The sequence below is a fragment of the Nannobrachium achirus genome, assembly GCF_963921795.1.
Source record: "Nannobrachium achirus genome assembly, chromosome: 8".
Taxonomy (NCBI): Eukaryota; Metazoa; Chordata; class Actinopteri; order Myctophiformes; family Myctophidae; genus Nannobrachium; species Nannobrachium achirus.
Window position 1 is genome coordinate 68,083,287 of NC_137817.1, and position 27,543 is coordinate 68,110,829.

At 41.9% G+C, this 27,543-nt stretch overlaps 1 long non-coding RNA gene across 1 annotated transcript; it reads right to left on the reverse strand.

Annotated features, from left to right (window-relative positions):
• Window positions 1–793: 793 nt before the first annotated feature.
• Window positions 794–19,328, reverse strand: LOC308290509. Its single transcript, XR_013962294.1, has 4 exons — window positions 19,206–19,328; window positions 15,475–15,576; window positions 5,794–5,901; window positions 794–1,356 (listed from the first exon to the last, which is right to left on the reverse strand). It is a non-coding gene; the product is annotated as an uncharacterized lncRNA (long non-coding RNA).
• Window positions 19,329–27,543: the final 8,215 nt, after the last annotated feature.

A 27,543-nucleotide genomic window follows, 5' to 3' on the forward strand; every position in this document is an offset into this window, starting at 1 on the left:
ACCCTAGCGTCCATATTCTGAGAACTGTAGCCAAAAATAGCAGATCTACAAGCTCACAACGCCTCGCGGCTTGTAGATTGGCAATTTTCGGCAAAGAGGTTTGGTTTGGAGGAGAAAAAGAGCAGACTAAGTACAGAGTGAAAGGTCAAGTTTATTCATTATTGACCGTTCAAGTGGTTAGATATTTGAAAACACGCATTAACATGAATCCAAAATACACTGATGATGATTGTGCTGTCAAACGATGAAACTATATGTAATGGAATCTATGAACAGGTTGAGGGGGTCCCTGCGTCATCTCTCTCTCAACTAAGGGGTCCCTGGCCTGAAAACGTTGAAGACCCCTGCCGTAGTGTGTATTTATGTGATGTGAAATCAACTTCCAAGGAAAACATGACAATGGGCATCAACGTTGACATTACCTAACATTAGGGCTGTCACAATTATTACATAATCGTCTAATCGCGATTATTTGACATAATCGTGATTATTTGACATAATCGTGATTATTTTTCATAATCGTCATAATCGTTTCTACGTTGAAAAATGTTCATATATTAAAAAATAAGTCAAAAATAGTGGAAATAGCCGATCTACAAGCTCACAACGCGTCGCATCGCGACGCGTTGTGAGCTTGTAGATCGGCTATTTCCACTATCAAAGTTATTTTTTAAGTAGTAAGTTGTCGAATATGTCAGTAATTTCTTTGTATATTTAGGTTATGTGTCATATCTACCATGTGCAACTTCAAAGCCTAAAAGCCAAACAGAAATGTAATTATCAACGACAAAAACACAATTAAATCGTTAATCGCCAATTATTTGAGTGACAATTAATCGTCATGTGAAATGTCATAATCGTGACAGCCCTACCTAACATAGACTGACAAAATAATCAACGTTGACATTACCTAACATAGACTGACAAAATAAGTACTCAACAAGTCATGACCCAGTATGGACCACGGCCAATCAGAACTCACAGTGAATGGGTGCTGCACTACCGTCCCATTCAAATCCATTTCAATGCCGTCAGTCTGGGTACTTTCTATGCATTCTTCACAGGAACAGAACATATCTTGCTGCCTTATACTAGAAGTGTCTTTTCCAGTGTCTGCCAAAAAGTTAACCACTTTTCCTGACACATACAAACTCACCAGTGGTAAATGTGGGTATTCTTTAGCAACTGATGTAAGCGTATGAATTCTCTGGGGGTCCTCTTTAGCAATTGATGCAATAGTGTGAAAGCCCGGTTTCCCTTCAATGTTATATTTTATATAATGGGGGTCCGGAGGATCCAAGCTTCTTATTTCATTTACTGGTAGTAGCACAGGGAAGCCAGTCCGATGGTCCAACACTGGATTGAAGACAAAGACACATGGAATATACAGTTAGGGCTGTCACGATATGACATTTTACATGACGATTAATTGTCACTCAAATAATTGGCGATTAACGATTTAAATTGTGTTTTTGTCGTTGATAATTACATTTCTGTTTGGCTTTTAGGCTTTGAAGTTGTACATGGTAGATATGACACATAACCTAAATACACAAAGAAATTACTGACATATTTGACAACTTACTTAAAAAAATAACTTTGATAGTGGAAATAGCCGATCTACAAGCTCACAACGCGTCGCATCGCGACGCGTTGTGAGCTTGTAGATCGGCTATTTCCACTATTTCAGAAATTTTTCAACATTCACGATTATGACAAAATAATTGCGATAATGTCAAATAATCACGATTAGACGATTATGTAATAATTGTGACAGCCCTATATACAGTAGGTGAGAGGTAGAAATACATTACTTTACTGTAAACTAATTGATATTTAGATCAACAGGAAAATCAACATAACACTTATGGGGAGCGTGTCGCTGTTACTACATGCATAGGCGATTTTAAGGGGTGTCGGGTGAACAACCCCATAAAGTCATTGAAGCTACCACAAGCAACGAATTTCCAAGGAGCAAAACAGTGTCTGTTATTTATCTCTGGTAGCGAATTTGGTGGTGAACTGCTCCTCTTAAATGTATTTTACACACACGTTGCTGCAAACATAAGTAAATAAATCATATAGACATATGCTCATGGTGTCTAGAAAAAGCACAGTTTATATTGTGTTACAATTAGGTAAAAAATCCTGTTAAAACAACAGGATAAAATCCAAGCGCACATGAGGAACCGAGTCTTGCACCCCCTGCAAGAAGAGGCTAGAATCGCCAATGACTACATGTACAAGATTTTGCCCTCTTATGTAAGGGATAACATCTCGCTCAGCGGTGATTATCGAGTGATAAGAGACCGACAGGTTGATATGCCACCGACGCGATAGCAGAGGTGGCATATCAACCTGAAGGGCTTCTATCACTCCATAATCACCGTTGAGCGAGATGTTATCCCGCTTATTACCCGGCTACTCAATAAAATTAATAATGTGACTCAAAACTAAAAACAAAACAAAGTATTTCCATGTTTACAGACTGCTGAAAATGTTCCACAAGTGTTGCGCTGGGCGTCCCCCCAGCGCAACACGGTCGCATTGGAAAACAAGGAAATGCTGATCAAATAGAATCTATTTACTGATACTGCGTCGTCTATTTCTCGCCTAAAATGTTTTGAAAAACATTCTTGAGAGCAACGTTTATTTGTAAATGACGCTGTGTGTTTGTTTACATGGCTGACATGTTGGATACAGTACTAAATTCACACAGCGCAGCCTGAATGCAGCAGGTGTTCTGAGCCTTTGATTAGGCAGCGGTCCGTTATAGAGCGGAGCGGCATTATTCTCCAATAATTCACCGCTGATTTCAGCGCTTGACCAATCAGAATCAAGCATTCAACTAAGCCGGGTAATACAATGAATTATGGTATGCTTGGTTGGTCTCTGAAAATTTGCAGAGCCACTTTGTGCATACAAATAATATGGCCTAACTATCTGAGGCATATAGGGTGGAATGAAAAAGAATATTTTATTTATCATAGCTGAACATGTTGAACTCCCTGCTCGGAATTATTTAATTCTGAGCGAAGATATATTGTCCATCCATGTAAGACAGTGGTCCAAAACAAACTATATTTCGGATCAAAATGACAGTCTTGTATAAAGGTTAGTTCTATAAAGGCCTATTGATACTTTACGCAAACTATTTGTTTGTAGGCTATAGCTGTGTATGTAGAAGAGACATTAGCCCTATTCACGGCCCGCCCACCTACTTCCGTTTCTCAGCATCCCCCGGGTGCTGACTTCAATTTAGAAGGGGAAACTATACTGGACTTAAAGCCAACAAATCGTTATTTCTAACGGTAAAGTAAATTATAATGCTTTGTGCCGTTTACTATCTTGTGTTCTTGATCATGCTAGCCGTATTTTATACTTTACTATTCGGAAATTGCATTAAATTTGCGATTTCTGTGCTAACTCTATAGGCTTATAGTAGGATTTTCCCCTTCAAAACGGGACTTCAGCACCCGGGGGATGCTGAGTGGGCGGGTCGTGAATTGGGCTAATTATAAGTCAGGGTTCCCCAATTAGTTTTCCCCAAGGGCCGAATCATGTCTAGGGTACCAAGCCGAGGGCCACAACATTGCAGGGGTCGACGGCGGCGTTCTCACTACTCCAGCGACCAGATCAAAATGTGATTAAATGAAATAAAAAAGAATATCTCTGGCGTCGTGGCCTGGACCAACGGGAATATCTCGGGAATCTCGGGTTGGGGCAGTAAATAAGTTAAAGGAGTGTTCACCCCCAAAATGACTTTTTTTCTGGTCCATTTTGAACAAAATGTCTTAAATCATGAACGCAGCTTGTGATTACAGACACATTCTGCACACACATTCTCACCAGGTCAAGGAACAAATGCCACTCTTTTCACATTGGCCTGTTATAGCGCCACCAGCAGGTCGACTTTTGCCAGACTCATTTTTGGAACAAAATGCCTAAAATCATGCATGCAGCGTCACATTGCCGTTAAAGGCCAAAGAAGACATGGCATCCTTTTCACATTTAGCGCCACCAGGACCTACCTGACCTGGTGGAGACCTGTGCTCGGAAGAGCACTGCTTCTAGTTATTATTATCAATCTTTTTTCTTTTTTTTTTTACCGGAAGCATAGAAAGTGTGTTAACAATCGGGGGATCAATCGAAGAAGTTGAAAATATTCTGTGACAACTTGAAACAAAGAAAAGAAAAGAAAAAGCAAGCTGGCAGTAGCCCAGCAGATTAATGGGTCATTTCATCAGAATCGTTCACTTTGTGATACAAGCGTGAAACTTGGTACATATACTCTTCAAATCCCTCTCTTTTCAAAAATAGCGCTGGCCACGCAAAATTCCAATATGGTGGCCCCCGAAATCCAAGATGTCTGTCCAAAAATCTTGTTTTTCCTTTATAACTCGAGTTGCATTAATTTTAAGAGCCATATATGTATTGGAGTTGAATATAAAGATGGATATTGCGGATGTTTTGGTACCAAGTACATGTCTATATCTATTACGGTTCTTGAGATACAGCATATAGTCGGAGCAGATTAATGGCAAATTTCATAAGAATCGTTCACTTTGATGCAAGCATGAAATTTAGCGCAAATACTCTCTAAGGGCCACACTTATAGAAAAAGGCGCTGGCCACTCAATTCCAAGATGGTGACCTTTTTTTCAAAATGGAAGCCACCTTTTCAGAGTAGATCTTGATATAATAAGAATAAGAATCGTTCACTTTGTGATACAAGGATGACATTTGGCACATTTACTCTGTAAGGGCCACTCTTATGGAAAAAGGTGCTGGCCACGCAAAATTCCAATATGGCAGCCCCTGAAATCCAAGATGTCTTTCCAAAAATATTGTTTTTCCTTTATAACTCGAGTTGCATTCATTTTAAGACACATATATGTATTTAAGTTGAATATAAAGATGGATATTGCGGATGTTTTGGTACCAAGTACATGTCTGTATCTATTACGGTTCTTGAGATACAGCATATAGTCGGAGCAGATTAAAGGCAAATTTTGAAAAAGGAACAAATGATTCAGTGGCCAGTGCCTTTTTTCATAAGAGTGGCCCTTACAGAGTAAATGTGCCAAATGTCATCCTTGTATCACAAAGTGAACGATTCTTATTCTTATTATATCAAGATCTCCTCTGAGAAGGTGGCTTCCATTTTGAAAAAAAAAGGTCACCATCTTGGAATTTTGAGTGGCCAGCGCCTTTTTCTATAAGAGTGGCACTTAGAGAGTATTTGTACCAAATTTCATGCTTGCATTACAAATGAACGATTCGTATGAAATTAGCCATTAATCTGCTCTGAGTATATGCTGTATCTCAAGAACCATGATAGATACAGACATGTACTTGGTACCAAAACATCCGCAATGCCCATCTTTATATTCAACTTCAATACATTTATGGGTCTTAAAATGAATGCAATTCGAGTTATGAAGGAAAAACAACATTTTTGGGCAGACATCTTGGATTTTGGGAGCAGCCATCTTGAAATTTTGAGTGGCCAGCGCTATTTTTGAAGAGAGCGGGATTTGAAGAGTATATGTACCAAGTCTCACGCTTGTATCACAAAGTGAACGATTGAACCATTAATCTGCTGGGCTACAGTGGCTGGTGGTTGGTTAAATATTCTGGACAGTGAATGAGTTAAACAAGACAAAACTAACACACAGCAGAGTTACACACAGCCAAACCAAACAGAATAGACATTGCAAAATGGGGAAGCTTTATTTCAACCTTTATTGTAGTAGGCTATGGATAGAACCAGAAAAAAAGCAGACAACTTACTGAGTTTCTCATGGTATTCGCCCGTGGCTTCATGTGGTCCAGCAGATTTATCCCTGGTGGGGTTGAGAGAGTTCATCTTCACCTGATGTCTGGAGTCCACAGTCAGATCTGATCAGAAATGATTGATATATACTGGAGGAGTTGTGGAGAAATGGCAACTACAAACTCTTCCTATACTAGACAGCCTGAGGTGGATCCACTGACTGCTTTGAATGATTGTACAAAGAGGAGAACAATACACCAATCACAACCTAACAGACATGGACATGTGCCCGCCCCTCAATGTCCTTGTCACCTCCCATTACTTAAAAGGATCCCTGGCTAATACGACAAATATGCCTTAATACATTATAATGGATGAGTACCGGGAGCTCCGCCCCCACCTCTCCGCCGAGACCTCCGACCAGAATCACAGCCGCACCATTCACTTGAATGGATATACAGCGGATTTTACACATTAAATATTAATTCCGTTTTGGACCCAGAGCTTCGAAATCTCGTCCAATCCGTCAACAAAGGCCTGGATATGCATTGGAAAAATATGTAGACCTTTAAACTTTTAAAACAATACGACAAAGGAATATATAAGGACGCAACAGCAGAATGAGGAAATCGCCTGTCTGCTGGACCTATACAGAGCCGTTTTCACTTTTCACTGATTTGTTTAGAGGCTATTACTCTCCATTACACAAACAACCAACCAGAATAAACTGCTTCAAATGTAGGCTACCTGTTTCTTATCATGCCGATTGCTTATAAATCTTATTTGATATCTCTGGCGTGAAATGTTCGCGATTCCTGACAAGTTTAGCTGCCGAGACGCAGAGGGAGAGGAAAGGGTGTCGCACCAAATTCTGGGCCCTGGGTACAAGGATTCGCTGTGGGCCCACATGAATGTTCTTCATCGTGGGATTTCAAAAATAGCAAATCTACAAGCTCGCAGCGCGGCACTCAGTGCCACGCTATGAGCTTGTATATCTGCTATTTTTCAATCGATAAAGTCTAAAATAATTAAGGCCCTTCCACCTTGGGCCCTGGTAAGTCAGTCCCACTTTTCCCCCCCTTGTGACGCCCCTACCCACAGCCTGCAGTCGAAAGCAGAGTTGAAATACAACACTTCGCGTCGCTACCCCTGTTCATTCAGACATTCACAGACGTACATTACATATCAGTTGCTATTTAACATAACAAATAAGGTGTTTGTAGTCATGGGTTATTGTCGTTTAGGCCAATACAGTCCATTCATATTTAAATTGGTTTGAAACGGCTTTCTGTGGTCCAGCAACCATGGACATGTTCCTTATTCCTCTGCTGCGACCTTATATATTCCTATGTCGTATTGTTTTAAAAGTTTAAAGGTCTAAATATTTTTTCCAATGCAGATCCAGGCCTTGTTGATGGATTGGAAGAGATTTCGAAGCTCTGGGTCCAAAACGGAATTAATATTTAATGTGTAAAAATCCGCTGGATGTCCATTCAAGTGAATGGTTCCTTTAGAGGCGGCTGTGATTCTGGTCGGAGGTCTAGGCGGAGGGGGGCGGAGTTGCGATTGGTTCATTGTCCTTTATAACTACAATGTAAAATTAAAAACACCTTAAATATTTGATTTCTTTTAGAAATAGCTAATCTTTCACTCAATAGGGGAAATGCCCGTCGCAAGTTGATGATGTCATAAATGTCATGTGTCATTTTTATGGCATAGCATGTGCAAAAAAACAAAACACAAACACATTTGAAATAATGATTTGATGCTCATATTAACCATAGGAATATTACGTTTGTTTTTTATTTGCACATGCATGCCATAAATTCCATAGGGATAGATCACAAATTACATTTATGACACCATCAACTTGCAACGGGCATTTCCCCTATTGAGTGAATGATTAGCTATTTCTAGAAGAAATAAAATAATTAAGGTGTTTTTAATTTTACCTTTTAGTTATAGAGGACAATTATAATGTATTAAGGGCATATGTGTCGTATTAGCCAGGAATCCCTTTAAAACTATTAAAGGGATAGTTCACCCCAAAAATATATTTTCTATCACTTACTCACCTCATAGAGAGTTGAATTCATCGATTATTATTTTTTTTCTCTCGCATTCCTAAGCCAACAATGTGATGACCGGCAGTAGTTCCCTATGGAGACACAAAGAGCCCACTTTGTTCCCTATGGAGACAGAAAGTCTCCTCAAATTATTGGCTTAGGGATGCAACAAAAACAAATCATTTCCATGAATTGAGTAAATCAGTACAAATCTACATGCTCATATCAGTATTGAGCAAGATATTAACATTAATTAAAAATACAGATGCTTATTCCTAAATGTAACTATTAAATATAATTACAAATTAAATATAAATGAAGTCCCCTCACATCTGTATAGGCCTGTCACAAGTATTACATAATCGTCTAATCGCAATTATTTGACATAATCGTGGTTATTTTCCATAATCGTCATAATCGTGTCCATGTTGAAAAATGATCATATATATTTTTTAAGTAAAAAATAGTGGAAATAGCACATCTACAAGCTCACAACGTGTCACATCGTTGTGAGCTTGTAGATCGGCTATTTCCACTATCAATGTTATTATTGTTATTTTTTTCTATTTTTATCCCACGTTTTTTGCAACCCATTTTCTCACCCAATGCCAACTACCTAACCTGTAGTCCTGGTTTCTGCACTCCCCCTGCCGCGCCAGGGGAATTGGGGAGCACCTGGCTGGCTAGGGGGAGGTAGTATGGGGCTTTTAAGCCGTGACATCATTTTGTAGTCAGACCTCCAAGCAGATTTATTGTCAATATGTGCCCCTCGCTATTTCAACAGATCCGAGACAAAAATAATGGGCGGCTGGGGAGACGCTCGCCTTTCGCGAACATTTCTTACCTTTTGTGAACATTCGATCCTAGGATCCCAGGTCCTATGCCAGTCTCTCATCTGTTTATTTGTCAAGCGTGGAATAAAATCAAAGCAGCGTGTTGAAATAAAGAGTTTAAATCGCTCAATTTGTCAGATGGTTTTAGCGTGGTCACGTGTAGGGCTGTCACGATATGACATTTTACATGACGATTAATTGTCACTCAAATAATTGGCGATTAACGATTTAATTGTGTTTTTGTCGTTGATGATTACATTTCTGTTTGGCTTTTAGGCTTTGAAGTTGTACATGGTAGATATGACACATAACCTAAATATACAAAGAAATTACTGACATATTTGACAACTTACTACTTAAAAAATAACTTTGATAGTGGAAATAGACGATCTACAAGCTCACATCGCGTTGCGATGCAACGCGTTGTGAGCTTGTAGATCTGCTATTTCCACTAGTTCGGACATTTTTCAACATTCACGATTATGACGATTATGACAAAATAATTGCGATAATGTCAAATAATCACGATTAGACGATTATGTAATAATTGTGACAGCCCTAGTCACGTGGTATAAACATAGCGAATGATAGTGGGGAAAATATTGCACTGGCTGACAAAATTTGCTATATAAACTCTTTATTTCAACACGCTGCTTCGATTTTCTTCCACGCCTGAGAAGTAAAAAGATGAGAGACTGGTATGGGTCCTTTACTTTTTAGATATACAGTTCACAAAAGGTAAGAAGTGTTCCTGATGGCGGAGCTGTCCCGCAACGGACCGATTGTGTTTGACATGAGCGAGGAACTTCACTTGATACACTCCCCAGGCTAAATGCCTAGGCTACGTGGATTTTACTTTCTTTATGTTTCCTCATCTGTAACACATCTCCTCTCGCCAAGCAAGGTGTGTGTGTGTGCGTGCGTGCGTGTGCATGGGCGTGTGTGTCTGTCTCTTTTTCTCTTTCCCTCTGTCGCCTAACAGAGAGAGTAATAATTATAAGATAAGATACTTCAACTTAATGTGATATGACTATCAAGCCCAAAATGTAACTTTTAAAATGACCAGCTCAACATTACTCAGTATCTACCATCCAGCAAAAAAGTATAATCAAATCATAAATATTAACATTAAATCTACACCGTAAGAATACAGTTGAGCAAAGCTATAAATCGCTGCTATCTAAAAAACAAAACAACTATACCCACTCGGATGGTCGAACGATCGGTATTCGGTACTAATCCACATGGTTTTCATGTTAAAAAACTTTAGCAGTCCGAGTCACAAACTTATTATCCATTAATTTGTCAGTCAAACATCTTCTCCAAAAAGCCTTGAGGGCCTGGTAACATTTACATCAAATATCTAAATATTGAATCAAGCAAATTAAAAACTGTTCAGGGTGTGCATAAAAGCCTGATTAGACGATAAAATTACCAAAAGTTTTTTTTTTAAAGTGAAATATCCCTTTAAGGTTCAAGATAATCATCATTATCCTGTATTCGAAATTGCCCATAGGGTGGGTGACCACGGTCATTTGGACTTGCAAGGTGCACCATAGCCTCAGATCTGCATCAAACTAGGCACAAACACAGTTCAGGGGACTGCCATAAGAATAGTCATACAAGGGGCCACATGTGTCCCCCAGAGGTCACATCAGGGGCCCCCCGGGGGCCACATTAGGCACACCATTGCTCCTATCAGCACCAGATTTGGAGCAAACATTGTTCAGAGGACTACGATTAGAATAGCCACAACCAGGAACCGTCTACCATGCCTCCACTTCCATGCTTTTCAACAGCATCAACGAGAAAAGAAAGACAAGTGGAGTTGAAGCTGAAAATAAATAAATAAACTGTTTCGCTTCCCACCAAAACAAAGGTATCGGACGGTGGCTACTTGAAAGCTTACTCTACTTAGTGGAAGCAGTCTGGGCCCCAGACCACATGCCTTTAATACATTTCTAGGGCGAAATGAAAAATAATCACGATTATGACATTTAACATTATTAATTGTCACTCAAATAATTGCAATTAACGATTGAATTGTGTTTTTGTCGTTGACAATTACATTTATGTTTGGCTCGTAGGTGCCTAATCAACGGCTCAGAGCACCAGCTGCACTGTGTGAATGTTATGCCGCATCCAACATGACAGCCATGTAAACAAACACACAGTGTAATTTACAACTAAACATTGCTCTCAAGAATGTGAGAAATAGATGATGCAGTAACAGAAAATGGATTCTATTTGACCAACACTTCCTTGTTTTCCAAGGTAACCTTGCTGCCCAGTGCAACACTTGTGGAATACTTTCAGTAGTGTAAATGTGATGGGGTCAGTTTTGCACTGCATGTATGTTTTCTATCTTTTACCAGTTGTGTTTTCATTTCTTGTGATGATTATTTTGGTGTACAATATGTATTCTGCTGCTGCCCCAAGAACAGTTCCCACGGCAATAATGGACAGGTCCAGACAATCTGCGACGGCTGCGTGAATGGCGCAGGTGTGCCCAGTTAATCACCAGAGAGGCGGCGAGACGCCACAACGAGACAGAACACAGAACACGAAGGACGCCAGAACGCACAGCACACCGACACAGCAGACAAACACCATAACGAAACCGCCAGCGATACGGAGCCAGACGACGGCCGGACGAAAGAGAGAAAAGTCAAGGAACAAGAGTGTGGAGACTGTGGACGTAGACTATCGGCCACCCTGCTCCTCCACCGATCGAGGCAACAGAGTGAACGAGGGGAAGCCACTCAACGTCTAGCGGTCTAGCCCCTCTCCAAAGTTAAAGTTGTACCATGTAACTTTTTTTATAAAACAAATCTTAAAATTGTCCTAACTGTTAAATCGCTAAAGTTTTAGAACACCCACTCCGTGAATTTCAGCCTGTAAAGCCTTCTCTATATATGTAAACTGCGATCCTTGCCGGGGACCGGATCTCGCGCCAAAATTGCGTCATCACACTACCGGCCAATCACAGCGAGGGTTATACAACTGCCGGCCAATCACAGCGCATCTTGAAGTGGGGTCGCTATGGCAGCCATATTTGTTGTCGCCCGTTTGTACCATCCCTTCTCTAGGTAATTTCGCCTACCAGGCAGGGTGAAGGAGTCCGTATCTCTGGAATTACTGAACGCACAGGAACAAGGGACCCCTCAAAAGATAGATCTCAGCGAGGTGGAGGCAGACGCGGGGGTCTGAAGGTACGAAAAACGGCCGAAAGACGCGGACGCGACCGCGGTTTGCTATAGGGCTAATGACCACTAGTTGGGCATCTTACACAGTATAGCTTTAAGTAACTCCTCTTTGACGCTGGGTGTGCTTCGGCGGGCTGTCCTTAAATCCTTGTTTTAGTGTAGTGGTGTTTTTTATTCCTTGTATTGGTTGCCCAGCATAGGCCTAAGTGCAGTTTCCATCTCTACAATTAATTAATCAGTTCACTGAAACACAATAGCCTACTGCCTATAACAAAGGTTAAAGGTGTATTCAGTGATAATGAAAGTGGCCGGGGGTCATCTTGTCTCTTACTGGCCTTACAGCGTGGAAATGTTTAGTTTTTTATACACCGATATAATGTTCTCGTGTTGATCATTAGACCCAATCACTGAATATCGGTAGGCCTACGTCTCCAGCTTCAGGATATGTATGATACTGATTTACTACGAGACTGTGGCATTTTATGAGTTCAGTGGTTTACAATCTAGGCATTTAGCAGGCGTTCTTAATTCAGAGCGACTGTGGTTCTCAAAACTTTTATTTTGACCATCATAACTAAACATCATAACATAACTACAGCCTGATTGGTCGAGAACTGGCTGGCCACCACTGAAAACGGAATCTAGCTATGCTCGCAACACGGGCCATGGTGGAAGTCCTTAGATGGTCAGCACACATTCTAGTGAAGAGAATGATTGGAAAACGTACCAATTATATTTTTATTTGAATGAAATACAGTCACTGAATATACCTTTAATGATGAAGTGAAAGTTGGACGCCGTGCGCTTGGCCTTCCTGACGTGAGGCTTTGGGGGTTTACCTCTACTGGTATGTTTGGGGGTTTACCTCTACTGGTATGTTTGGGGGTTTACCTCTACTGGTATGTTTGGGGGTTTACCTCTACTGGTATGTTTGGGGGTTTACCTCTACTGGTATGTTTGGGGGTTTACCTCTACTGGTATGTTTGGGGGTTTACCTCTACTGGTATGTTTGGGGGTTTACCTCTACTGGTATGTTTGGGGGTTTACCTCTACTGGTATGTTTGGGGGTTTACCTCTACTGGTATGTTTGGGGGTTTACCTCTACTGGTATGTTTGGGGGTTTACCTCTACTGGTATGTTTGTCGCAGGATTGAGGCCTTTGAAGACAAACGCTATCAGGTCAACTATGATCCAGCGAGGTTCCACTTCGATAACTTTGGCGTGACAGGAAACAACCTCGACGTCCCATGGATGGAGATTATATCGTAATGCCATTTATCTTCACCACAGCCACACTCCAAGAGTCTCCAGATCTGTTGTGGCTGCATCGCTTTTTATTTTTAACCCTTGGATTTTCTGGTTTATTAACTATGCTCAACAAGGACCTGTGTGCCAATCTATTTAAAGTGGTAATCTGAGTTCCTGGGCTCTATGGTCCTCCAGGTGGCGCTGTTAGCAACTTTTCCAATTATATACTATATTTATACCTCTCCACAGATTAAAGGGGAAGACCACCCATTTTCAATATTGAACTACCGGTATGTCATTAATATACCTTAGAGAAGTACAATGTGTGATGTCATCAAGGTGTACTTTACAATACAAACCCCAAAATCAATCCTCCAGTTCTAGGCAACACAGAAGGGGGTGAACTTTTTTTCTATTTCCACACAACTCCTCTAAGGTATATTAATGACATAGTTCAATATTGAAAATGGGTGGTCTTCCCCTTTAACTAATTAGTCTGAACACTATAGCCCCTACTTGGCCTGTTTAATATACAGTGCATGCTTTTATTTATGCTTTTAACTTTACTATTGGAGTTTTTATTGCTTTATATTGCAGTGATTGTTATAGGCAGTAGGCTATTGTGTTTCAGTGAACATATTTCAATTATGTTGTGAACCTAAGGAGAACTGCGGGCTAAAGAAGTACATTGCCATATAAGGACTGAAGGACGGTTTTGTTGCGTTCCCAAAGGACTGGACATTGCTAAGTAGGAAGTCTGCAAGAACCTGTTCATTCACTGCTCATCCCTTGTTCATTTTTTTATAATCATATAGTATTTAGCAATAGAGCAGTGAAGACTCGCTCATCCCCCGATTCATGGAAGTAATTTCTCTATGGAGAATAACATTGAGTCATCTTAAAATCGTCTCTTATAATCATTGCGGTCCAAAAATAAACAAACAGTTTGCGCAATATTGTCGGGGAGGTGGCTCTGTATGGTTTATGATAGTCATTCACTCATATTTGATACAGTCTGTTTCTAGCGAAAATGTAACTAATTTGGCGACAGTACCATTAGCGTTTTCTCACCATCAGTTGATTCTTCATATCCATATGAGTCTAACCGCTGAGATCATGTATTTATGTTTGGAACACAGTTCTTATATGACGTGATATGAAAAAAAGTCTATGGGAATTCAGAATGGGGGGGGGGGCATACATGAACAAGGTAGGATGGGTAAATGACGTCAGACTTCACTGCTCTATAAATCTGTTTGTTGCATCCCCTGACTGATTATTTCTCTGCTCAAACCTGGTAAAAAAATAACCTGCTTTGCAAAACCTTGAAAGTATAGATTGGATTTCCTGGGCTCTCCTCCAGGTGGCGTTGTCGGCAACTTATTCTTTTATACCTTTTAACCTCGCCACATAAACAAGGAAGTAGCCATGTAATAAGTGGGATAATGTCTGGCTGAGCGGCCCTTATCGAGAAATAAAAGTCCTGACAGCCTGATAAGCCCCCAGGCATACATTATCCCTTACATCAGTAGTTCTCGACCTGTGGGTCAGGACCCCCAGGGGGGTCCCCAAATTATTTTTGGGGGTCCCCAGATGATTAACTTAACGTGCAACATTGTTTTCTCACTCAACAGTAAACAAACCAACATAAAGTTTAAGTGTATAGAGGGTATCTGCACATTTCTAAAGTGACAATTGAAGGACTTTTTAATACCTCTAAAATGACAAATTAAACATTGGCCAAATTGACAAAATTAGAGGCTGAAATTGTTAAATTAGCCGATCTACATGCTCACAACGCCGCGATCTGCTATTTTCACACAGCCTGAAAAGGTTGAGAACCACTGCCTTACATAACATAAAGAATCAGCCAGACATTACCCCTTACATAACATAAAGAAAGGGATGCTGACCGAACCCTTGCTAAAAACTCCAGGGCAAAAATCCACTCGTCCGAGACAGTTTGCCCTCCTGGCCCCCAAGTTGTGGAATAAACTCCCTGTCGCACTTAGAACAACGGACTCACTCGCTACCTTTCGCCGTGGACTGAAGACTCACCTTTTCAGACTCCACCTAAACCCTTAGCACTACAGTAAAATCAATGACCATACATGAAGCTAGTCAGCATTTGTTTTTTTAGGTTTCTTTAGAACTTTGATTATATTGTGTTTTCTCTAGATAGATATCCATTTACATTGTTATATTGCTGTTAATGTACTGACCTAGTATCTTGTTTATTATTGTGATGTTGTATCTGCTTATTGTAAGTCGCTTTGGATTAAAAGCGTCTGCTAAATGCCTAAACTGTAAACTGTAAACTGAAAGGGAGAGAGAATGAAACTTACTGCAGACCAGGTGGTCTTCAGGTTCCTGTTTAATAGAAACAATCCTGGATGGTTCTGGAGAACTCATCTTCACCTGCAGACGGGACTCCTCCACACACTGGTCTGGAGGGAAGGAACAGAGTAAGGACATGGGAAGGGTTGTCACAATTATTACATAATAGTCTAATCGCAATTATTTGACATAATCACAATTATTTTGGGATAATCGTCATAATTGTTTACATGTTGAAAAATGTTTATATACAGCATGTTCAAACATTTTAAGATTAGGGGAAATAGCAGATCTACAAGCTCACAACGCGGCGCGAGAGCTTGTAGATCAGCTATTTCCACTATCAATGTTCTTTTTAAAGTATGAAGTTGTCAAATATGTCCTTCATTTCTTTGTGGAACTTCAAAGCCTAAAAGCCCAAACAGAAATGTAATTGTCAACGACAAAAACACAATTAAATTGTTAATCGCATTATCGCAATTACTTGAGTGACAAAATATAATCGTGACAGCCCTAGACATGGGTTAATGAAGGTTGAATGTAAAACATCACTAATTTCGAGGCTTTATAAGTGCACAGTGAAAGAATACAACAAGCCAGCTTGTATTTCTAAATATCTCTAACAAAGAGTCTCCGCAAATTATTGGCTTAGGAATGCAACAAAAACAGAACAATATACACAAAATCAGGTCTGCATGGGTTGAGCATAATGATAGAAAAAAGTCATTTTGGGGGTGAACTACTCCTTTTAACACAGCCTGAACACTAATGTTCATGATAAAATAGCACAATTTTTTTCTACTCAGTCTGGGTCTCATAGGAGAGCTTGTTTAGTTTTAATATTTATATTGTTATTATCGCGAGAACGATGGCTTCCACTTTAACATTGCAACTTTTCAGGAATAGAAAGTCTGCAGTTTCTATTAGCTTGGATTCCCCATTGATGATGTCACTGGTGGATGGATTTGACCCACCCACAGCTCTCCTATGAGACCCAAACTGAGTAGAAAAACATTGTGCTATTTTATCATGAACATTAGTGAGGACCTATTATATAATGACAGGTTGAAAAGTGGTGAAGTCCTCCTTTAAATGAATGTGCAGTTTTCCACATTTCCAGTTGACTCTGGTCGGTTAGGTAATAAAAGGCATGTTTACTTGACGAACGTCTATGCAACCACTGAAACCAGCTATTATCCATCCATCCATCCATCCATCCATCTTCAACCGCTTATCCGGAATCGGGTCGCGGGGGTAACAGTTCCAACTGAGACTTCCAGATTTCCTTATCCTGCGCAACTTCCTCCACTCCCTCTGGGAGTATACCGAGGCGTTCCCAGGCCAGTCTGGAGATATAATCCCTCCATCTGGTCTTAGGTCTGCCACGGGGTCTCCTCCCAGTGGGACGTGCATCGAGGACCTTCCTAGGAAGGCGCTCGGGGGGCATCCGTACTAGATGCCCGAACCACCTAAGCTGACTCCTTTCCAAGTGAAGGAGCAGCGGTTCTACTCCAAGTCTCTCTCGGGTGATTGAACTTCTCACCTTGTATTAATTGTGGCGAAAACCGGGACAATTTGGAGTTGAATGCGTCAGTGTTATAGAGATTTCCGTCGAGACTCAGGCCGCTTGATCTTCTGCAAAATAGCTTGGTAATGGCAGAGTGTATGTTTTTGGGCTTGTTTCTAAAGTGTAGTTGCTTATTTGGGCTTGTTACCTCATGTGGTTCTCAAACATGTTCATGGCAAGGACCCACAATTGATATGTAATAGAAAAGTCCTATCTGATAGCATTGACCCATTTAGGCCTGAACACATTATGACGCAATATTTTATGCTTTAACTATTGAAAAATAAAACGTTTAGGTTTTTAGACAGATATCTGGTGTTGTGTTTATAGACATTTGTGTCCCCTCTCAAATGAGCACTTGCCCTGTCGGGCAACCTGAAAGCCAACTTCACCTGCCCTGACGTTTTATTTACCTGCCGGGGGCAGGTGGCAAGCCTTAGTGTCAATGCCTGATGTGGCAACTCTGGAACCAACATGAAACAATCCGAGCAGAACCAAGCCTTCTGGTCTCCATATTATGTAGGCCTATTCATCCCCCAGCCGAAAAATCCAATAGAAGCTCTGTTTCATGTGCATTGTTTTCCATTACACTAGTGGTGTTTCCATAAACTTATTCGAATTAGGGAAGCGAATTATCAGAAATACGCATTAAGACAAAGCGAATTTAGCATGTTTCCATTTGCGGGTGTCATTCGAATTGAAGAGTTGATCGGGCTGATTTTTTTCAGACCGAACCTGAGCACTGCACCGTCTGCACGTCTGACTGCTGTGACTCGGTCGCTGTCTAGTAGTGGGAAGAATGGATTATCAGTCATCATCATCATGGCCCCAAATAACTTTTAAATATCTTACAATTGGCGACGAGTCTCTTACGAAATTGGCAAGAGTTCCTCTCAATACATAAAGCTACCGGTTCACCGGGAAAACCGCGGTTGCGTCGCTGCACAGTGCAAGTTTCAGCGTCCTCTGGAAGGTCAGGTGGCCGATCTGCAAGCTCACAACGCGGCGCGGAGACGTGGATGCGAGCTGCTGTGCCTGTGAGCTTGTAGATTGGGCACTTCAGGCACGCAACACCGTGGGATGAGGACGGGTTCGCTCGCCACCGATGGCTTGAGGTGAAAACGGGAGGAATTTACACATGGTCCGTGTCACTCCGTGTGTAACAAACAACAGGTTTGTTTTGTGGGCTAACGCTATACCATGGACAAAGCGGCAGGGGAAATGGACCTAGAACGTCATAATCTATTCGCATTTATTGTCTCACCCGTTTCCATTCACTTAAGCGCATTTAGTTTATTCGATAAAGGCTCAAAATCCTCCTCCTCCAAGCGGATAACTTTTTTTGAGGATAATGAAAGTTTATTCGCATTTTGAAGTGTTTCCATAAAAACATTTTGCGAATAAGCCGTTAATGCACAAAAAGTGGCTTTATGGAAACGCCACTACAGTCTCCATTACAACAATAAACATATCCTTTTTGCTAGGACAACCAGGGGACCACCGGTGGTGCTTCAGGGGCTTTCGGGTGGTCCCAGCTAAATGATGGAGAGCTGGTAACCAAATGGACCCTTATCGCAACATGCTCTCACAGAGTTGTTAAATGCCTGCAATACTTAATTTACAAAAAAGACGAGAGAATGAGAGAATGTATAGGAAATCTGAACGTTTTTATATGAGAAACTTAAATTTAAGTATGGTGTCCTGTGCAAATAAGCAGAAACACTTACTAGGATCTCCTTTTAGTAGACCTTGTACCAGTGAACTGTACCCTCATGAAACTGTACCTTTTCCTATGCAAACGTCTAATGAAGTCTTCAATCAATCAATCAATCAGTCTATTATCTCATGATTAGCATATCTCTCCTAATAGTAGGCTACCAACATCGGTACAGCATGGGCTTGTGGACAGATTTCCATCCAACCACCGTTTTTGGGTCTTGAGAGGCTAAATCTCATTAAATGGTGGTCTGTGTGCTGTGGCTCAAATGCCATAGGCTAATATAACATAACGGCCAATAACATAACGGTCCTTGATGTGAAAAGGGTTGAATTAAAACGGTTATTAAAACCACGGTGCTGGGACTAGCATTAGCAGCCATGCAAAGCTAGCACAGAGTGAAGCTCCGCGTTTCATGTTATTCTCCATAGTCTGTCAAATATGCAGCGTTTTACCTTCAAGCCACGGATGTCAGCCGTCGAAGCAGACCGTTTGTGTTGTGAATATTTCCCTGTTGCTGTTCAGCGAAGAGCTGTTGTGTTGCGTTGTTGTTGTTGTTGCTCCACCATGAAAAAACTACAAGTCTCTACCATAGAGTTATGGTCTCTACACTACTTCCGGGGTCAATGTGTTCCACGCATGCGCAATACAATGTCCAACTCTCTCCTTAGATCATCGCGCCCCCTGGTGGAGGAGTTGTGTCAGTAAAGAAAGAAAGAAAGAAAGAAAGAAAGAAAGAAAGAAAGAAAGAAAGAAAGAAAGAAAGAAAGAAAGAAAGAAAGATCGATAGATAGATAGATAGATAGATAGATAGATAGATAGATAGATAGATAATGTACATTCTGTATGGGTAAATATATTCATGAATATACATTGTTTGTAGTGATCAACCACATTGCTGTTATACATTAGGCCTACATATAAACATAGGATATGTAAAGTTGTGCAATACAACACTATAATACACACACACATACAACGTTTGTAACTCAAATTTTGCTTCTGGGTGGTCCCTGGAACTAGAAATTTTGATATGGGGGTCCGTGGCCAAATAAATATCATTTTGGGGGTCCTTCACATGAAAAGGTTTGAGAACCACTGACATAGTAGTCTCTCAAGAACAGACTATTACTGAGCTCCAGTTAAGTGAAAAGGACCTTTTCTTTGACGATGGCTGGCCAGATTGCTGACAGTTTTTTTCCAAAAATCTTAGAAGGATTCAAAAGACACTTACAGAATTGGGTCAAAATTCAAATTTTCACGATTTAAAAAAAATAGCAGATCTACAAGCTTGCAGCGCGGCACTCTGTGCCGCGCTGTGAGCTTGTATATCTGCTATTTTTTTAAGCATAAAATATTGCGTCATAATGTGTTCAGGCCTAAATGGGTTAACAATGTCATCGTCAGAGAGAGGATCTGCACAGCTGATGTGGAACCGCTCTCCGTCTCACTACGGCCTCAGTATCTGCCACGCGAATTCTCCCAGTTGTTTGTTACTCTCGTATACATCATAGAAGATCATAGGAGCAAGACAGCTCCCCTCTCTGCAGTCCATTTATGAGCAGACCACACTAAGACAGGCTAAAAAAAATAGTTAGCGATGCTACCCATGTTTTACAAGGAGAATTTGTACTCCTGCCCTCTGGCAGAAGGTATAGTGAACCTACATGGAACTATGTTAGGTTTAAAAAAATCCTTTGTACCAGCGTCAACTAAAATGTTGAACGAGGCTCTGAAACAGCATTGATTGTGACATTGAACAACTACCATTTTGTGCACTGTGTAATGTTGTGTCCCCCTGTATATTTCTATTATGTCTTTTGTCATTGATGTTTTATGTGTGGCTGCAGCAGGGGTGAAAGCCCAAGCAAAATTTCCCTTGTGGACGATCAAGTTTACCTTACCTTACCTAGGTCCATCCGAGGGCAAACAAGCGCAATGCATGTGAACGGATTCACCAAGTAACTCTTAGGCTTCAAACTATATCCCCCCACGCCCCTAATATTGTTCCTGGAGACATGAATCACTGCACACTGTCAGATACTCTGAGAGACTTTTACCAATATGTCACGTGCCCCACCAGGGATAAAGATATACTGGATTTGTATTATGGTAATATTAAAGGGGGCGTGACACCGGCCGAAATTTAACATTATGATACAGTAAGTCACGTGGTGTTTCTTCAAACAGTCTGAAAAGGAGGCGGGGCCGTATCAGTTAGTAGTGATGTATACTTCGTCCGTCGTGCGGTGCCGCGCAATCTATACTTCGTCCGTTGTGCGGTGCCTCGCAATGTATACTTCGTCCGTCGTGCGGTGCCGCGCACAACGTTGTTGTTAGCGTGTAGCCCGGCTAACGCTGCAGGCTGCGGCTTTGCGAGAGCTATTGTGTGTGTGTGTGTACACACACACACACACACACACACACACACACACACACGCGCGAAAGCACAAACACACAAAGGCTACACACACACAGAGTGTATGAGCCACAGACCTCCTCTGCGGAGGAGAAGGAGGAGATCGCTGTTCCCTCGTTCTACGCTTGCTCCAGTGTCCCGGGTGCTCCAGGTTAGGGTAAGAGACAGCAGGGTATGGCCGACAAAACCGTCTCATAGAGGGGGAGAAGCGTGTTGACCCTCGTACACCTTTTTTGACACCTTTTTTGAAGACATGTACTTTTTCATCGGTCTAACCATTGATTTTATAGCGAATGCTATATCATTTTTACCCCTAGAACTGATAGTTTTAAAGTTGGTTTAGAAAGTCGGAAACACAACTCGGACAGCTTTTTTTGGGGCTGTTTCAAAAGATAATGATATGGATACTCGACTCCGCGAGTCTCCGCCCCTCCCCCCATATTAGCCCAATCAAATTAATGTATTGCCGTTACTGTACAGAAAGTACTACTTTCAGTACAGTAACTACAATAAATTAACGTTCCTGGATTGCACTATATATGTGACGTTATAGACTGCGAGGACCCAAGCTTCGTCCCTTCTATCAAGGAAACAAAAGACTTTTTTTAATGGCGATGGTCCTGTCTGTGGCTGTGAAGAAAAGCCCAGATCAATCTTGGCTTTGCCTTTGCCACAAACCACAAACCAGCCCCGGCCCGCGCCGTTCCCCCGTTGCCCAGGTCTCTCTCCCCGGGCAGGGAGCAGATGGTGTCCCCGCCGCCCATGGAGCTTCCCTCCTCCCCGGCCGCTCCGAGTCCCAGCGCCGCTAAGCGGCCGCCGCTGGCCTCCTCCTCCTCCTGCTGCTCCCCGGCCCGCAGGGGGTCCATGCCGGGCGGACCCCCTTCCCTCCTCCTCCGTGTCCGTGATAGACCGCCTCTCCTATCGCTGTCCCACCCCCGGTTTTCCCCTCCCTGTCCCCGGCTTGAGAGAGCTTCACAGCCCGCCTCTTCTGTCACTGTCCGCGGCTAGAGTGAGCTAAAACACCCCGGTCCTCCCTTCATTATCCCCGGCTATATAACAGCCCATAAACCAGGCTATATTCTTTTCTTCACTGCATACTACGTATCACTCACAGTAGAACAATGTTTATTTTGGCGATAATGAACCATCTGCGCTGCAGATGAAAACGCTCCAACCAGGAAGAAGAGGAGCGGGTCGAGCGACCAGACCGAGCGTAGGTGCCCGACGTAGGTGCACCGTCTCGGGCTGCGCTCGCGGGCCGCTCGCGGGGTGCGAGCCGGGCTCCCGGGCCCCGCGAGCGCAGCCCGAGACGGTGCACCTACGTCGGGCACCTACGCTCGGTCTGGTCGCTCGACCCGCTCCTCTTCCTCCTGGTTGGAGCGTTTTCATCTGCAGCGCAGATGGTTCATTATCGCCAAAATAAACATTGTTCTACCGTGAGTGATACGTAGTATGCATATGGGCTGTTATATTTCATACATTTTTATACATTATACATAAATACAATGCGGGTGGGGTTGATTGTCTAATGTAGATTAACGTTCTCTAATGTCTGGTCTAGCAACGTTTGCCCTGTGTCATTTGACAGTAGGCTTTTATCATACAACATAGGCCTACAGTAGGCTATAATCAGAGCTGCAACATTATCCTATTTTTAATTGGCCCAATATATTTGTTGTCAACGTTGGAGAGGAGAGGAGGGGAGGGGGGAGGGGGAGGGGGAGGGTGGAAAAACCCCACTAGATGCGCCCCTGAGCAAACAAAGGCTGTTTTGGTATTGCAGCTGGAGAGCCTAATTATAGCACAGCTAGTAGAAACAAAAGGAATGGTCAGAGAGTTTGTTGAGGGTTAAGACCTGTCTAAGACTCAATTTTGAGCATATATTTATACAAAAAATATAGTTTTAAAAGCATGGTGTTGGCCCTTTAACTCTTCTACTTATCAACCTCTAACACTCTTCTACTTTAACCTCTATTCCTAAAACTCTTGAATATTTGCTGTATTCATGCATTCGAGTCTCACTAAAAATGCATGGAATATCTGAACAGAAGGTGGCACTGTTGCACTTTGTTTCTAGCATTTTAAGTCTTCACCAGTAACTATTATTGTTTAAAATACATGTGCTTGATACTTGACACCAATAACAAGAAATTCCCTTTCATCGACAGCGTGTTTTGTAGAATGCAGGCCAGGCCATTATTATTTTTTTTGTTAAAATGCTTTCATAAACAGGCCAGTGTGGCCAAGTACTAAGTCAGAAGTGGTGTTACCAACTTCAGTTAGTGCTTTTGAGATTTACTTCCTGAAACATCCCAAAAAATAACACCACAATTATTTGAAATCACTTTTACAAACAATTTAACAGTAGCAATCTTTCTTTGCAGAACATTTTTATTCCATACCACTCTGTTCCAAGGCAGCCATTCTCAAATTGTTTACAATTTTCCCTGTTCAATCAGGGATTCAAACTCTGTTATGTGCGCATAAACATTTCAGTGAAAAGTGATCAGATGAGAGCCAGGTGCTCAACGGCAAGGAACTTGAGCAAGAATATATTGGAACATCATCCATATATTATGAGAAGAACACCTGAACACAGCCTGCCCATTGCTAGTTTGTAAAAAAAAAAAAAAAAGGTTTGTGAATAGCGTTGAAAGGCCAGCAAGCAGCAACCCCGCCACCCTGCTGCCCACTAAATACAGCTTATTCTCCACAAAGCCACACCCCGAAAACATATGTATTAAATTTGGATTCAAACCCAGGTATCCAATGATAGAAATGAAGTGAGCATCTACTGAGATATGTTTCTGGGCTTCAGGCAGAGCTAATCAGCCAAACAAAGCTTGCTTCATTCCCAAGGCATTGCTGCAACAACACTGCACAAGTATTGCAGTTAACAATGAGGTCATACCGTGGTATACTGTATACAGATTACAGTATACTGGTGGTATAATAAAGCACAATATGATCTACAGCCTCATGATAACGTTGCCCTTACTTCCTCGGCTACATCCTTAAAAAAAAAAACAGAGCTACAAGCCAAGCAACTTCTCACCTTCCTGACATTGGCCATATGACATACTATAGGCTGTGAGACAGACCAACAAAGCTCTGTGGCTTTTTCTTTTTTTACACAGTTTATATTTTTACCACCAGGCTGTCAAAGGAATTAGCCCTCAGGAACCATAAAGTTGATGTGAATTGGTGCACTCCATTTTCAATATAGAGCTCTTCAACGTCCACTTGGCTAGATGAGACTCATCCCACAACCTTAATTAGAATCGCCCCAAAAAATAGTGTGTATGTTTGTCCGTTTGTCCATCTGTAACTCCACGTTCAGCAGTTGTTCAATTGTCTAAAAAACACAATACAAAAATCAATAACGCATGTACCTTGCCCAACATTTATCACCTTCAAATGTGTCTCTACTTCTCATAATCCCCAAATGTTTAAAATATTTTCCCAAATGTTGGCCTGTAGGCGGCTGTCCTGTGATGCGATTTACATCACAAATGGGCGTCACCAAGCAGCACACTCCCAGTCCGGGGGCACTTCCAGAGAGAGCAACATCACAGTCTGTCTGCTTCACACCAAGGGGGACTAACAGGCACACACACAAAGGGGCCAGGCCCCCGCAGGGGGCTGTAGGCTAGTCATATTTATTCAACCACTACTGCCAATTCTTTCCAACAATGTCTTTCTTTCAAGATTTATGGGGTTGTGATCCAATGTCCCCCATTTCTATTATATGGTCATTGTCTGTCAAAAACCCTGTATCCAAATTTGTATGTTGACAGTAACAATTTTTAAATTGACAGTAACAATTTTTAAATTAAAAGCATAACACAGAGCAGGGGTCTTCAACAGGGGTTCAGGGGTCGGGGACCCTTAGGTGGTCCTCAGAGTTACTACAGGGGGTCCTGCTAATCTTTGCTATTTTTGACAAGTGGTTAATATAGTTTCTATCACAGATCTAAAATCTCAATGCCTCGCACTGTGAGCTTGTAGATTGTCAAAGAACATTTACCGGTAGTCTAGCCTAAAGGGCAGAGTGGAACAGAGTGAAAAGTCAAAGTATTGACAGTTCAAATGTTTAAATATTTGAAAACACACGTTAACATGAATTCAACATACTGTATACTGTTGATCCTGGTGTCAACAATGAACTTGTAGATTAGGTTTAGTCTAATCTAAAGGGCAGACTAGTACAGAGTGAAAAGTCAGATTAAGTATTGACATTTCAAGTGTTTAAATATCTGAAAACGCACATTAACATGAATCCAAAATACACTGTTGATCCTGCTGTCAAACAATGAACTCTATGAAGTGGCAGTCCCGGCTTCGCTCTCAACTAAGGGGTCCTTGGCCTGAAAACATTGAAGACTCCTGATAGAGGGTAGGCACGTCCCACAAGTATTGGTATCAAAATGAACACAAATGTTCCAAGTAAAGTCCTGGACATTTAAGCAGCTCCAAAGTGAGGAGACTGAACAATTCCTGACAAAATGTTCTCAGAGACCTCTTCATACACATTATGTATGGGCAGTCGCAGCACCAGGGCACACGTGTTTGCCTCTGGAAATCTCTTTTTGTTACCGTCCAGCTCATGCAGGAAGCGCACTGTGGGGACTGGGGCGAACCCAAGCGGTGGTATGGTCTTTGCTCCGGTGGCAAAACGGAGCACTTCTTCCAAAGTGAGACGCCTCAGAAGTTGCACCTTTTCCGTCTGCCCGCGAGTCATCGTCAACCGCTTCCCATCCATCAAGGATGTCTTCATCGAGGACAGCTTCCGCCTCCAGCACTGCCTCCCCAGCTGTAAAAGAAAAGATGTGAGGTTTTAGTGAACCGAACTGCTCCAAAGAATATACAGCATACTGTGTCATTGATTATGAAACTATAAGTAGCCCTTTTTTGAATAATATTCAAAATCTGAAACCTACCCTCTACATCAGCCAACCAATTCCTCCAAAAGGCAATGGTTCGCTCCTCCGCAGATCTCCTGGAGCTCCCTTCGACTGAATAACGGACTCTGAAGAGCCCCTTCAAGTCTGCTGCAGTCACAGGTTCTGGGGGGCCTCCAACAAAAAGTCTTTGCAGGGCTGTGTGGTCTCGGAGGGCCTGCAGGACTCCGAGGTTCTCCAAGCCATGGCTCAACCTAACAGATTAGATAATACAAGGCATACAACACGAGTGTGTACTTGTTTAAAAATCAAATACAGTCCATGGAAATGCTTTTTTGTGCTGCTGGATTTATCTATTACAGGTAAACAGCAAACAATAATAGCAGGTAAACAGCAAACGATAGCAACTAGACTCTTAAACATAAATGGCTAATGTTCACTTACTCTCGTACAGGCAAACAGAGACGTGCATTCAGGTAGAACTCGAGCGCCGACTGGACCAGCTCGTCCCGGTCGCTCAGATTTCGGACCACCAATCCCAGACCGCCGACTTGGGAGAGTCTGGTCTGTTCCGCCTGAACCTCCTGCAGTGTCTCTGCTTGTTGTATCTGCAATACGGTAAATCCAAGGTATTTTGAGAAAGTACGTAACATTTCTGTATTGCAAGAAATTCCATACAAATTTGCCTAAGCCTTGCAACACTTAATTTCCTTAGACCAAAGTTAACACAGTGTTCTAAACAATGTCTGCGGGACCTCAGGAGAGGGACACCAAGTTGTTTGCATCGTATATTAAGAGCTGTATAATATCTGTGCTCTTCAGGCAACATAACATAAAACAGCCTTTTGACCTGGGGGGTCAGACTTTTTGCAAGCGTTGTTTCTCTCTGACCCGACAGCCTTTGACTGCCTCACAAAGACTGTCATGCCAGCACGTAGGCTAATCCATGTTTCCTATTAAGTGTGCCTGCTATGCAATAGCAGAACACTTATTGTAATCCGCCATACTTAAGTCAGTCAGTCAGTCAGTAAGTAAGTAATGTTCTTGCAAATTTCTGCTCGTAATAACTGCCGCACAATTTACGCCACCACCGCAATATATACATCAAAACGTGCGGCTCGGCCGGGAATGGTGTGCTATTACTTTTCTTTCCGATCCGCGTTACCATTGCGACGTAATTCGCAAAAAACGACGCCAAAAAACCCCATTCACTTAGAATGGGGGAAATTTCGGCACGTAATAACTGCCGCACGATTTACGCCACCCCCGCAATATACACATCAAAACGTGCGGCTCGGCCGGGAATGGTGTGCTATTACTTTTCTTTCCGATCCGCGATACGATTGCGATGTAATTCGCAAAAAACGACGCCCAAAAACCCCATTGACTTAGAATGGGGGACTCCGAAAAAAAAACAGAAACTTTGGCGCCACATAACTCTGCCATACTTTTGCCTAGCAACGTGATTTAAAC